Source organism: Micropterus salmoides, unplaced genomic scaffold (assembly GCF_014851395.1).
Source record: "Micropterus salmoides isolate LMB-PRFRI ecotype aquatic unplaced genomic scaffold, ASM1485139v1 Ms_hic_scaffold_14, whole genome shotgun sequence".
Classification (NCBI taxonomy): Eukaryota; Metazoa; Chordata; class Actinopteri; order Centrarchiformes; family Centrarchidae; genus Micropterus; species Micropterus salmoides.
Genome location: NW_024040485.1, coordinates 6808312 through 6823024, shown reverse-complemented (window position 1 = coordinate 6823024; position 14713 = coordinate 6808312). Strand labels below are relative to the sequence as shown.

Genomic DNA, 14713 nt, shown 5'->3' with positions numbered 1-14713 from the left:
TGAAAGTAGAATGAGCAAACGGACAAAAATATCCCTGAGACACAGATTTTATGCTTTTATGCAATGTTATCACCCTCACTGCTGAGACACTGCTGAACAGAATCTCTGTTGCCATCAGGTGTAGATTTACGTATTTATTATATTGATTATATAAGATCAAGAGAGTATTGTGAACATTTCTTTTTATCTTGTATTTATGATAATGCTGTGAATTAGCACAACTATATATTGGTCTATAGGTGCTGGTGTTAGAATAAAATAAATGGCACAGGGTGACATGGAAAAACCCCACTGGTGCCACAACTCTTATGTCTGAAACATTAAACAAATCTCTTGCACTTCGCTCAATAATGCACCACATGTCAACTTCCATTTCTTCACCATTTGAGGAAGCCTTCAGTTTCCAGCTTCTGTTATCTTGATTATTGATTGAGGGGAGATTTGAATCATATTAATCAGTCTTGTTCAAAGGAACATTGTTGGTATATTGCTCGTTTGCTGTCTTGCTGGGAGTTGAAAAGATCTTAACTGGTTCAGGTTCAGGGTTCAGTAGAAAGGCAGGTGAATTGGCCCCTCTGAAATAACAACTGGCCCCAGCCTGGCCCCCTTAATAAAAATTGGTCTAGAACCGCCACTGATTCAGCACTTTTCTAAGATGGTTTCCCATACCACGACAGACAATGTAAATGTCTGTTCCCACACAAAAGCATCATCAATCCATCGTCAACCGCTTATCCTGCGTACAGGGTCGCGAGGGGCTGGAACCAATCCCAGCTGACATCAGGCGAAAGGCGGGGTACACCGCCAGTCCATCGCAGGGCCACACATATAGACAAACAAGCATCATTCAATGTAACTGAATTGCGGTTCAATATTTCCAATGTCTCTGACTTGGACTTACAACCAAGAGGCTGAAGTGAACACATTGTCTGACTCAGTTGTAATCACAGTCTATACAACTGAATGCAACATAAATCTGTACTGAATTAATAAAGATGAAACCAGTATCTTATATTGTTAGTAAATCTGCTGTAAACACAGTTCATTAAAGTTTTCTCCATTCTACTAAGAATTCAGTTTTGATGGGGAAACCCTGAATCCTTTACTTTTTCAAGTGACTTGAAAGTAGTCACATTTTGATACAGTGAGTCTAAAAATACTGGCCTATAATATTTAGACCAACTACACTAAAAACCCCAATTTCATGGGGGGAAAAAATTTAGGCTACGTGATTAAGCGTAGCCTTGCTTGCAACTTTTGATTGTCTAATTTGAAAATAAATCTTGCATGGCCACTAAGATTTGAGCAACTTGTAAGGACCCATGAAGAAAATCCCTGTTGTAGCCTTTGAATTCATAAATAACTGGGCATTACTTATTAGTTAAATAAGATCATTAAATTCAGATCATCATTCATGCAGCAACATTAGCTACTTTAAACCTTTTATATCTATGGCCCTCGTTTCTGTCCCCGCATCGAACATCCAAAACAAGCACGGCTACCGTATCATCTTTTAATTCTTTTAACAAGGACACAAGGAAGCAGTGATTCCAGAAACATTTATTCAAATCCCCCCCCCGGCAGTTCAGTGGCCTGTGTGTTTGGCAGCGCTCCTCGGGCCTTCGCCAAGATGCAGACAACGAACCGTGTGAGCCAGGCTTTGAAAACAGCTGATCAAAGACTTCCATGTTTCTGGTAAATGCATAAAAATTCCTTGTTTGTCCCACGGGTTCGGTCGTTTTGCCTGATCCCAGTGAGACATGGTTCACTGAGACTCACTAACATGGATGTACTGTAAAGATTTCTATGCATCAGAGCTGCATGGGAGTATGCATATTTATTTTTCTGAGTCATGTCTGCTAATGCTGTGTAGATGTATGTATTTATACAAAAATACAGTTGATGGGGATAATGAGGAAATGCACTCACATTTTATCTGTCTCAAATAGATGGTGATTCAGAATACCAGATTTACCTTTCTGCCCTTCAGCACGCGAGAGAGGAGATGATTTCAAAGTCAGGACTCTAATTTACTACTGTCTGCGTGGGGTGTAATGCATGTCATGTGGTATCATCTTCAGCCCTGTGGTGTAAAAATGTTTCTCCTAATGATGCAACACCTTGCACACCCTCATGGGGGTGCTACAGTTGAACATTTTGAGCTTAAATACTTAAAGCTTAAAAGTCACAGGTGCCACCGGTCCAGTTATGAGGGATGATGCATCTTGCTGGACTTTCAAGTGTCCTGCATTACTTAAAGCTGCGGTAGGCGCTTTATTTCAGAAGCATTTTATGTTATATTTATTAAGATTGGTTTGGTCAAAATAAACCCTTATTCACAGAGTTAGATGTGAAAATATTCTGACTCTACATGCTGTCTCTGCCTCCCTGATGCCCGACCTTTCGTTCACTCCTCTCCCGCTTGACGTCTCTCCCATCCCTGTCTGAACCCGCCTGTGATTCTTGTCATCTCGGGTATCACAGTCCGTGTCGAAGCTGGTGTAAATAACCTCGGTACTGTATTCCCTGTCATCAAACTGGCCTCCGTTGGTCCCGGTCTGGCTGAGATCACTGGGAGGCTGCTGAACCCGGTTCAGTTTCCCACTCACCCTGCTCTGTTGTCCATTCCGGACTCAGTCAGCTAATAGGACCGCTAAGTTAGCTGCATGGCTAACTGAGCTAACAGCAGTTATGACCTGATATGCTGACCCCTGGATTCGGAGTATGAATTCAACAAGTGGAATAATCTCAGTTCTTAAATATTGTGCCAAATTAAGCATCAGTTGGCTTCATACTGGGAACATACCACCAAACAATAAAGTGGGTTTAAATCAATCAAACCAATACTTATGGTCTAAAAACCCAGATATAAATCACTTACCCTACCTCAATGCTATCTCTATCTGATGTTGCTTTCCACCAAAACATCTCCCATTTATATTGCAAACCATTGGGGTATCATTGAACCAATATATCACACTAAGGCTATCATGAGGAAACAAATCACTGACTAGCACTTATATCAACCAATCAGGGCAGCCCCAGCTCATCAGACACACAACCAGAAGAAAAAGACAAAGCACCATAAGATATTCACACAACACAATATTCCTATACTACCTTAGGTCACTTCAACACGTTGACAGTACCATGCTGGTGTGTTTCACATCTTATTGCATGTCAAAGTGTCCTTGGGCAAGATGAATGTGAATATGTGAATGTGTGATGTAGTGTAAAGTGCTTTGAGTGTTCGCAGACACTAGAAATACAATACAGACCATTCACTCCCAGTTACCTGCTGGTGAGTCTTTCCATTACCACTTCAGATGCTGTATCAAGGTACATTACAGATAGTGTTTAAGAAGTTGAAAGAAAATTATGTGAAGGAAACTACAGAGAGAGGCTGTTAAATAATAACAAATATATTATCATGTGAATAAAGCATCATTTTAACATTACAACAATAGAGCAGTCATGATTATGGATTATGCATATCTGAGCAAAGACTGCTGTGGGGACTGACCTTTTATGCATGCTGTCTTTCTTTTATTTCTTGACACACTACTACAAATGATGACTTTGGATGCTCTCTGATACACAGCATGGGTTCTGTGTGAGAGACAAAACGTTATTGAAATGGAGGAGTGTGTGTGTGTGTGTGTGTGTGTGTGTGTGTGTGTGTGTGTGTAAAAAATATGGAGAAGCTTCAAATGAACCTCTGGCCTCATTTTAAGAGCTTGTGACGGCTAAGAGACAAGAGTTCAAAAGAGAGAGGGAGTACAGCAGTTATATAATGAATCCTATAAGAATAAAGGAAAGGCAGATGAGGTGGTGTCGGGAGGGAAAACGTTTCATTATATAACGTGATCATGAGGGGTGACAATGGCAATGACACTTTCAAAATGACTGAGTCGCTCTGGCAGCTTGAAGATAAAACACAAAAGTTATTTGCTTGTCGCTTGTGGGATTTTGTGTTCTTGAACAAATTTGGTGAAGGATAAAACCAAACAAGCAGCAGCGAGTTTGAATCTTTGTGAGTTTAGAATAAAAATGCATGTAACCTCCCTTAGTGGTTGCTAGTATTATGCCCATGAGCAAAGTATGGCCCCACGCCCAGCGCAGAGGAAAAAACAGGGTTTTGCCTGTGACAAATACCAGTTTCTTCTCCAAATAGCTTTGTTAGACCGTACACCAGCGATTCCCACCTGTTTTTGCTTACGACTCCTTAAAATGAATAACTTCCACCTGCGTCGTCTCATCCCACGGTATGTTTGTAGTGTGGATATGAGTTGTGAGCAGTTCAAGCAAATAGTGATTTTCCTGCCACCACATTTGTCCTCTCAGTCGTTTCACAAACACATAAAGCAAATTTAAAATAGATATGCATCAACTCTGAGAGACTGATTATATCATAAATACGAAACCTGATGAAAGCATCTGGAGGAATCAGACTCATTTTATTAATAAGAATGATAGCCATATAAAAACCGAAGGATCAAATAACAGATGACAGATAACAACAATGGTCTGTTTCAGTTCTTTCGGACTTCCCTACCCTGTCAGTGGTTCTCACGCTGAAGACGTACAGTGTCCCAAATATAGTCACATTTGAAAAAAACTCCACTAAAAAATTTCCAGTGGGGCACTGTATTTTTTAGCAAACATTACTCAAACAGGACTATTTTCAGCTATGAATTAATCCACATTTGGTGCTCTAGTAAATATTTCCAACAGTGTATGTGGGATTGAGTCAAAATAAACTACAGTGTGTGTGTTCGTGGTAGTGAAGGAACATATCACCCAGCACTATGGCGTGACAACAGTGGAGCTCTATGGCACAGATCTGAAGCCATTAGTGAGCTTTTTGAAAAAAAGTGTCCCGGACAACATTTACATTTACTCATTTAGCTGACTTACAAGTGCTATCTATATACTGCCACACTGGGAATCTAACCCAGGTCTCTAACACAAAAATGCATGTGTCTTATCCACTGCTCCATCGCCACTCCAGACAACTCACATGTTAATATATTATGACAGAGACAAACCAATTATTTGAATGTGTTTGACATTTACAGTGTTTTCTGGAGGAGCAGCTAATTAGATGAATAAAATGATGAATTATTGAAGGTTGGATATCTGTGCCATTAGGGAATTTGTCTCGGTATGACACATCTGAGCAGTTAAGATAATAAGCATCCAGTGCTGCCTGCATAACAGTTTCCTCCATGTTCTATTTATCAAACCTCCATTTTGGATTTTTGTCTTTGCTGCAGCTGCTACTACCAAATTTCCCCACTGAGATCATTAAAGTTTCATCTAATGTTATTGCTTGAATTGAAGACATGGGTGGGACTGCTCGCTATTCAAAAGCATTTTATCATTTTAAAAGTTAGGTATTCAGGAAATATGAGAAAACAATTACATGAAATTGTGTTCCTGAGTATGCACCCCTGCTGCTGGAAACCACTTTGGTTAAAGGCTGATTTTCTCCATATTGTAGACAGGAGGTTTGGTCCCATCCGCAGTTATAACTCTGCACGGTAACATTATGTGTGAGTGTGCTGGAGTGTTTCCTCAGGTGTTTGGGAGAGTCAGGTTTAGTAAGTGGATCTCACACGCCACTGCTCAGAGCTCTCTCTACACAGGGGAACGCCGGGGCTGCACAGGAGAAACCGGAGGATAGGCATAATCTAATCACTACTAACACATACATCCATCTCTACACACTCTTACCCTGAAGCCACACACACTACATAGACAGACATTTTCTGAACAAAATAGTGAAGATGTTCATCTGAGACCATGAGGCTCTTTTGCACAACCCACATCTAATATGTCTACAAGGTTATAAATCCAGACCAGATAGTTTATACTTTACCCCACAGCTCAACATTTTGCAAAACATGCGACTGTGTTTTAAAAACTTGATTTAGTACCTTTTATAGCCCCTTAACTTGCTTTAAGATTGAAAAGTCATGTCACTCCACACTGTGTGTATGGAAGTACGGACATTATGTACCAGACTGTTCAAGCACTTCATGAGTGGAGTGAAAGAAATTAACTCACCGGACCTCTGTCGCCTGCTCCTCATCTCTGCTTGAGGCTAGTGGCTCCAGGCTATGTTAGCCGCTACTAGCAAGGATCTTCAACTGAAGTGTCGGCAGTCAAGTTGCATTGTGGGTAATGTAGGTGCCAGATCTAACAAGGAAGAAGAGTGTGAATGGGGGGAAAAAAATAATATTGCTGTACTTTTTTACTGTCCATCGTTTGTAGTTTCAGGCTAGTCTGTGCTTGAAGCTGCAAGCTTATGTATTATTTGCTCTGGCAGATATTTCTGCCCTCCCTCCCATTCAGACAAATTTCTAACCATCCTGGATTTAGTCGGGCTGTTCACAACCGGTCATCTAATGTGGAGCAGGTTTGATACAATGAGAATTTGGACAGAGGGCCTTATTGGCTGTAGAGGCATTTTCCTAAACGACCAAGATGGCTGCCGCTGATGTGGAACAGTTCCTGTTGAATTCACTATCACATCAGAACTGGAAGGTATATTTTCTATAAAAGAAGAACAAACAACAGCACTTAAAGCTTTTGTTGGTAAGAAAGAAGTGTTTGCCGTGCTTCCGAAAGGGTTTGTTAAAAGTTTAATTTACCAACTGCGCTACATCATTCGTTTCGTCGCTCTGATTTGTTGTAGATCAATTCAGTTACATCCAGAGACAACTGGTTCTGCGCCCGTTGATATGCTTTGGAAATCGAAAATGAATTGAGAGGTACCAGACTAATTAGCATTTGCGAATTGGTCTGGTAATATCCAGACCGTTGTAGGTACCAGTTGGTCAGATCTGCTCAGGGTCCTGCGCCTGCTGTTAACGTCACACTACAGCAGCACAAGTTACATTGTGCCCCATTCCTCCAAGGTCCTCCCCAAAAATAAACAGCTTAATACACCCATTTTTACATTTATTTTTAAGTGGCGACCTCTAGTGGCTGCAGGGAAATGTCATCTATGTATGAGTTTAGTTTTCTTTTTTTGGAACGACCCATTTTCATCTAATTTTGTGCAGCTTGTCATTTGTGATTAGTGACGATTTAATAAGGCAAATCAATAAAAGACAATAACGAGACAGAGATTTCTGCTTAAAGTTAAATATATGTCCATGCACGTTAGCTTACAGAAAACATAAAGTGAATGTCGCCACACAGACGGTCACGCCTTTGCCTGACTTCAGCATCAGCAGGATGGCCTGTGAACACAACACTGGTATTTTTTATCAGCTGTGTGTGTGTGTGTGTGTTTGCATGTAGACTGAAAGGTCTGGAAATAATTAAGATAAGGGCTTGAGGGGGCAGTGAAGTGGGAGGGCTGACAGACATGCATCTCCTGGCTATATTTAGCTGAGTGAGGTATTCAGAGGCAGGTCAGTTCCTCTGTTGCTACAGAGGGTTGTTGTTTTTTTGTCTCCCCCGTGCGTGTCTAACAACCTGAGATTCTTTGCTACATTTTCCATAAACCTAAATGTAGAAAACAGAAGAGGAATGGCACACAAGTATTCCCCACCTCTTGTCTTTGATGATATCAGAGCTGTGTTTACACCTTCATAGGATTCTGCACTCTACTGTGTTAGCGTTAAATTGCTGTGGTAGTAATGGCTGCCATAGCAGTAGAAGATGTAGTAATACTTGTTGTATTAAAATTGATAGTAGAAACTGTAGTGACAGTTGTAGCAGTATAAATACTTCTAATAGCTGGATTAGTGATAAGGCAACAATAGTAAAATAGTAAAAAAAAGTCAAAATACTAATTAATAGTAGAATTCGGTGATAGTGCTTGCAGTAGTAGCAGTAATGACAGTAATGAGTGATAGTACTACTAGTAGAAAAAGTAGCAATGATCATGTCATCAGTAATAGCAATCATAACAGTAGTAAAAGGAGTACTGGGAGAATGATTGTTAATACTACTGGTACAAGTGCTGATAACAGTAATGATAGTAATGGCTGTAGCAATGATAATCGCAGTATAATTAAACTAGTAATATGTAATAACTGCAGTAGCAGTGGTGGAAGGGGTACTAACCCTAGCAATAGTAGCCGCAGTACTTAAGCTGTATTAATGTTGCAGCTGTAGTGGTATTAGCACAGCAGTAACAGTAGTAGAAGAAGTAGTAATAATAGTAGTTGCAGTAGTATATATAAATTATGATAGTATGAGTAGTAGAGGTCGGATTAGTAGCAGTAGTAGTAGCAGTAGTAGTAGAAGTAGTAGTAATAATATCCAACGAAGGTTAAAATGAAGGGCAAAATGAAAAATGAAGTAGTTGTATTAGTAGAGTAGTAACAACAACTGGAATAACAAAAAAACTGAATATTCAGGCTTAAAAAAACACTTTTATTCTGGATGAAAACATCTCATCCTGCTTGATTTAGAGAACAGATTTAATGAGGTCATGAGCGTCAAATGAATGTGCTACTAATGAGCACAATCTACAGTACACAATGTACTCCATATATAGTCCTAAACAGCTAAAGGGCAGTAACTGCATCATCATAATGCTCTGAAGTGGATAACATACTGTACTGTGTAGTGGTACCTTTGTTTACGTATCATGAGTCATGATGTCTGGCCTTTTGAGATACAGAAATATACTGTTTTCTGTTTGTAGCCACATTTTTCAGTTTGTTATGGCCGTCTTCATAGTTTGTGGGTTTTATTCTAAATATCAGTCTAAATCGAACTGTGCCAAAGTTGCTGAATTTCCAGCCTAATCAACCTCTAAATCGTTTATTCCCTCCTGAGATGGTATATTTTCTGAGTGTCGTTTATACTAACACTCTTTCTTTTCGAATCACTCTGTCTTTGTGTTTAGAATCAAATTGCAGGTATTGCAAAGCAGCACTGCCAATATTGTGCTTAGCAAAGCAGGTCTGTGTCTGTTGTCAGGAGAGGATCAACACGGAGACGGTGCGCCCGAGGCATCGTAACAAGCACATTGTAAAGACAGACGACTCTGACTCAGCAGCATTAAAACTGGAGAAAGGACTGCATTAAAGAAACAGAAGAGGAACAGAGAGGGTATAGAAATGACAGGTTGCAGGTAAAGGACTGAGAGAAACGGAGATGAAGGAAGTTTTAGCAGTGAACCATTTGGACAAACTGCTGCTCCAGGCACAAATCCATGTACAGTAAGCATTTAGTTTGTAGTGTTTTCCTACCTTCCAGGCAGACAATAGTTTACACTTTAGTAGATCTATAGTATGAAATCAATTTGCATAAACTCAAAAACATTGCATACTCTTATCTTTGGACAAATGTTGCATCACTGTATTGTGCAGTTCAGACTTCAAAATCACGCTTTAAAATGAAATCCTGAACAAAGAAAAGGTCCTTATGAATAAAGATTGCCTTAACATTATCAAGCAAGTATGTACATGCTTTCAAACTGTAGGCCGACTGACAAGATTAGCTCTCTGAAAAGAAGGTAGAACAGCTGACAGAAATGTTTCGGTCTTTAAACGGTAAAGCCCTTTAACGCTGCATATTTACTACTTGACATGTTTCACATGTTAAGGTGCAAGTTCATGTTGGTGATAAACATCCATTTAACTCATAACTTTTGGATTCCTGGAAAACTGCATCATTTCATACAACCTGAACAGTACTTCATTCATGCATCCTGTGTTGTACGTTTACATGCTTAAATAATTCCTCATATAACCCTAAAAAAAAAATTTAAAAAAGAGTCAAATGGGTTAAATTGGTCCTGAACCAGCTGGGATAGGGTTTTATGTACCAGTGAAGTTTTGACTGAAATATGTTTATTTCACTATTACTTGTCATTAATAACTTTTTTTTTACTTACTCTAGAAATGTGTAAAATAAATGGGTCTTTTAGGCATTTACATACCCCCTTTTCCCTGTATTAGAAAACTGGTGATCTGATATAGGTCATCTTTTCAAAGTCTTTTTAAATAATATTTTGTTGGGATGGTTATTCAAATAAAGGGTTTGAAGTCAAAGGAGAAGTAAAGAAGCAAGGGGGTGCAAGATGAAGATGTAATGTAAAAAGAAAGACAGAGAAAAAAAAGGTGAAAGAAGGAGATTTCTGATTTCCCAGTAAAAACAAGAGTTTGAAGCCAGGCACTTACCTGGGAGCAGCAGGAAACTGGGAACGATTCACATCAAGGCATCAGCCAACAGCCTGGGGAGTACAGCACAGGAAACATGAAACCCAACCCCTTCCTGTCCAACTCTCAGTGTGTGTTTGTGTGTGTGTGTGTGTGTGTGTGTGTGTGTGAGTGAGAGAGAGAGAGAGATCATATTGTATCACTTTCATATGATTGTGTATATGCATATATGTAACGATATAGATGTGAAGCAGAGCAGTACTGATAGACTGTTCATGCTCAAACCCTTACCATGATAATAAGGCTGCAAAATAAAAACATGTTTGGGCATATGTTAACCAAGTGGGTTTTCTTATGTCTCACTCACATTGCATAGATTTGCATGTACACCTTTGGGCATTCTACTTAATTTTATAAACCAGTAGACCTTCATTGTGAACAGAAAATCACAGAAGACCACAATTAAGCACACAATCAGGACAAAAAGGTACATCGAGAAAGAAAACAGGTCAGCTACTGTAACTGATTTAAGAATGGACAAGGCAAATGGACAAATGGACAAATCTGCTCACGTGAAATACGTGAGCAGATTGACATAGCAGATGTTTTGACATCAAGTTGTCATCACTCGACCTGACACAGTTCCACAGGAAATATATATGTACCTCCAACATGCCATGTGACCGATACATCAGGTGTTTTTAATCTAAACAGTCAGTGGAATCAGTGCTCCTTTCTCTGTAAATGCAATCTTTGTAACTCCTTTCAATATATTGCTGTCTAATACAACACATCTACAAAGTGCAGTATTTTATGTATGGTCATATTTATGAAAGAGCTTTTGTGTTGTGTACATTTACACAGGGACCATAGTCTGTATAAAACATTTTCTGCCTAAATTTAGGCATTTAGTGAGTCTAGTGAGACTGACTCACTTTTTGGAGCCAGCCTCAAGTGGTCATTCCAAGAAGTGCAGTTTTTGGCACTTCCGCGTTGGCTTCGTTCTTCTAAGTTTACCGCCTGGGATCCACAGAAGGTTCACCCTACATGCACATGTTTGCCACTGAAACGTAATTTAAAGTAAAAGTGTTTCGTTAATTTCAAAAATACATTGGTTTCGTTAGCAGCCGTGACTTAATGGCCACATGACTGCAATGCAATAGCAGCAAGTAATGGAACACCAAGATTTTTATTTAAAGCTTCAGTGTGTAAGTTTTAATAGCATCTAGTGGAGAAAGTTGAAAATTGCAATGGGTCAACGGGCTCCCCCCTCCCTTTGCAAGTGCACTGGAGAAGCTACGGTGGCTGACACGCTCTTTGTGCTAAATAACGTGTGGTTATGTATATTATATTGGATTTCTGTCAAGAGATCATCCTAAATATTACACACTGAACCTTTAAATTAAATAGGAGCCAATGATATTGAATGCTTTGGCTTGCAGTTCACGTTGTATTTCAGCAGCAAATGTCTACACAAAGTTAGGAAAGAGGTAAAGCTGCTGTAATCATCACTTTTATATTAGCAATGGATCAAATAACTATGTAGTGTGAAAGAGGTCACTCGTTGTGATCAACCCAGAGAGAATTATAACCAACTCTGCAGTTCCCTTCAGCTCTACGAAGCATTCAGCTCAAGTCTTTCAGCTCATTGTTTTGGTTTTTTGGTTTTCCAACCCACAGTGTTTCTGTTTTTGTTTAGTCTCACCACTCTGTGTTGTTTTCGTCCACAGCAAGCAGCTGCTTACACAATGAAAAAGCTACCTGCTCAAAGTGATGGGCAAAAGATACATCAACATGTATTTCAAAATAAGATACTAAGTGTGTCAAAGTAAACTACAAAATACAGCAGCCACGCAATGTATTACAAATAAAACTGTTGCATTTTTGTATTTCAATAATCCAATTTTCCCAGGTGCTATGAAATCACTTTTCAAACCTTCTATCTATCAGCCTCTTGGATCTATCCCTCCACCGGCAGGCTGTACTGACTCACTTGTGGACAATGTTTAAGAGCAATGGCTTTTCTCTGGCTAATGAGTCATTCGATAAATCTGAACCACCCTTAAGCCCTCAGCCCTTAACTGAAAACCTTTTTTTTTTTGTGAACAACCAACAAAAACTTAACATAGGCTGGAGGTAGCAAGCTAACGTTAACTGTGGGGGCTGCTACTCGGGTCAGGTAGTAAGCTACAACATTTACACTAGTAAATTGGTGAAAGATTTAGGGTAGGCTACTAAAACGAACACAAAATCTGTTAAGAATTGTAGCAATGTATGCTAGAAATGGATGGAAACCTGCATGTTTTTCACCGCGATCTTCTTCTTTGGGTCTGGATCAACTTTGTGTTCTGGGCCGGTATTTATTAAGCTTCTCAAAGTGCCATTTTTGTCTTAAGTGCTGAGAATCCATGAAATTTACTCCTACTTTTAAACTTAAGAATAAAAGCAAGTTATCAAATTTCTCAAAGCTAAGAATCACTCTTACTCTCCCAGTTATTTAAGACAGCTCGAGAGGTCTCCCAAGTGGTTAGGGGCTGTCAGTAGGGGCTTGTGATGGCGCTGTGGAGACAGAGATAAGTGGAGAGGAGAGGAAGAATTCTGACGACGCGCAGTTAATAACAGTGTAGTTGGTGAGGGACGTCATCTCACCACTGACTTTACACAGTAATGCGTTTTCAGTTAAATTGAAGGTGATGATGATGCTTTTGTTTATTTGCCACAGGACAAACGCAGCAATGCTGATGATTTTGTCCGTCACAACCATCAACAAGCCGAATAGTCATGGAAACAATTTTAGCACTTACAGCTCCACACACTGTCAAGCGTTTCATCGACTTCCCAACAACACATCCCGTAATCCGACAGAAGCAAACACAGTTCATGCAAATAGCCGGCAATACAGGAGCAGTAGACGCATTTGATGGCGCTCATATAAAGATAAACTTTGTTTTTATCTTTCATTTATTTATGTGTAGGCCTATATCATAATGTATTCTCTTAAATTCTTTATTGTAGAATGTGTATTGAACATAAACTCCTCTTAGGAATTTCACCATTCAATCACAATAAATCACAATAAATATTTATAAATAAGGAAATCTATTCAGTGATTGGTCCTTGGCGACATCATCATCCAAAATCCTGTTTGCAGCACAGCAAAGTGTCGCAAATCAGCACTAAGACTGACACTTAAGATTTAGTCCTACACTTCACTCAAATTAGGACTATGATGCTTGATAACTTACGTTTAAGCTTAGCTTTGAGCCAAGAATTTTTTTACTCTTAAGTCAGTTTTTAGCAGTGTTCTTCTGAGTAATTCTGAGAAGCTTGATAAATACGGGCCCTGATCTCAATAAGTCTGGGCAAATTACTGAGTAAGCACCAATCAGAGCCAGCGTTTTTATGATGTCATCACGTCGACTTAGACTTGGACAGTCTTTATTGTCTTTGACAAGTTGACAATTTATGTTAAAACGAGATTTCGTTGCAGGCTCTGAATAAAAAACAGAAGACAAGTAAAAGAAAAAAAGTATAAATATCAGTATGTGCAATATAAAATAGAATAAAAATATAAAAGAAAAAGATTTTTAAAAAAGTGTCTATTTCAGAAATGTAGCAGCAAAACAGAAAAATAAATGTAGCAGCAGGATGTATTATAACAGTGAAACAGACAATATAAATAGTGCAAATATCTGAAGCAGCAGGATGTCTTCTCATAGACTTCTCAAAGAATTTTACAGTATTTTTCAAATTACAAAATTCAAAAACCTAAAGTATTGATACAAAATATGAAGCACTGTCATCAACCCTATGAAATACGGATTACAAAATCTTAGTTTCTTATTTGAAATACATGTGTCATAAATACCGACCATCCCAGCCTGCTCAGTACCACACGGTAGACAGACGCATTACTTGACTAGCTCATTAACATAGAGGAGCATTTAGTAGCTAAAGAGACAGATAACTTCCCTGAATAGTTTATTAAGACCAAAGCTGAGCTAAAATGAGGTGTTTCATGGTGTTAAATAAATACATGAAATGTGACTAGTGTACCCAGTCATGTTTTCCATCAATTACTCGTTACCTCACCTCTTCTCTGAGTCATCATATACATTTCAAGAAAGTTTCATGTGGGTATAAATGTTTCTTAAACCACTGTGAACCAATGAATCTTTCACATGGAGTAAAATCATGACAATCGCTGGAGTGGAGTCATGAGGTTTTCACCTTTCGACAGAGGCACGCATGTGTGAGAGCATCAGGTATGACATGCCTGTAGGAAAGAAAAACAGAGACATGTGGCTTTAATGTGGAGCAGGCCTGGAGCACCGACCTCCATGCAGCCCGGAGACCTTGAAAACACACCTCAGAATGGAAAGCAGCGTGGCACACACACATTCCTCCAGTGAGATATCTCAAGTATGCACTGCGGTTTGACTTCAGCTCTTACCTGCAAGAGGCTGAGAAATACAGCCCAAAGCTTGTAGGTTCAGTAATGATTTCAACATGGTTTCAATCCTTGTGTTTGAGTAGATTAGACCTGGGTTTTTGAGTTCCTTTTCTAGGGTAATGCAGCAAGG

General features: G+C 39.3%; 2 protein-coding genes across 3 annotated transcripts in view; both read left to right on the top strand.

Annotated features, from left to right (window-relative positions):
- The window catches only part of LOC119901727 (acyl-coenzyme A thioesterase 1-like), a 252914-nt gene that overhangs the window by 27315 nt on the left and 210886 nt on the right, over positions 1-14713 (top strand). The gene's annotated exons all lie outside the window — the stretch shown is intronic.
- Positions 1-14713, top strand: part of LOC119901730 (acyl-coenzyme A thioesterase 5-like) — a 246313-nt gene that overhangs the window by 45992 nt on the left and 185608 nt on the right. The window lies entirely within an intron of this gene.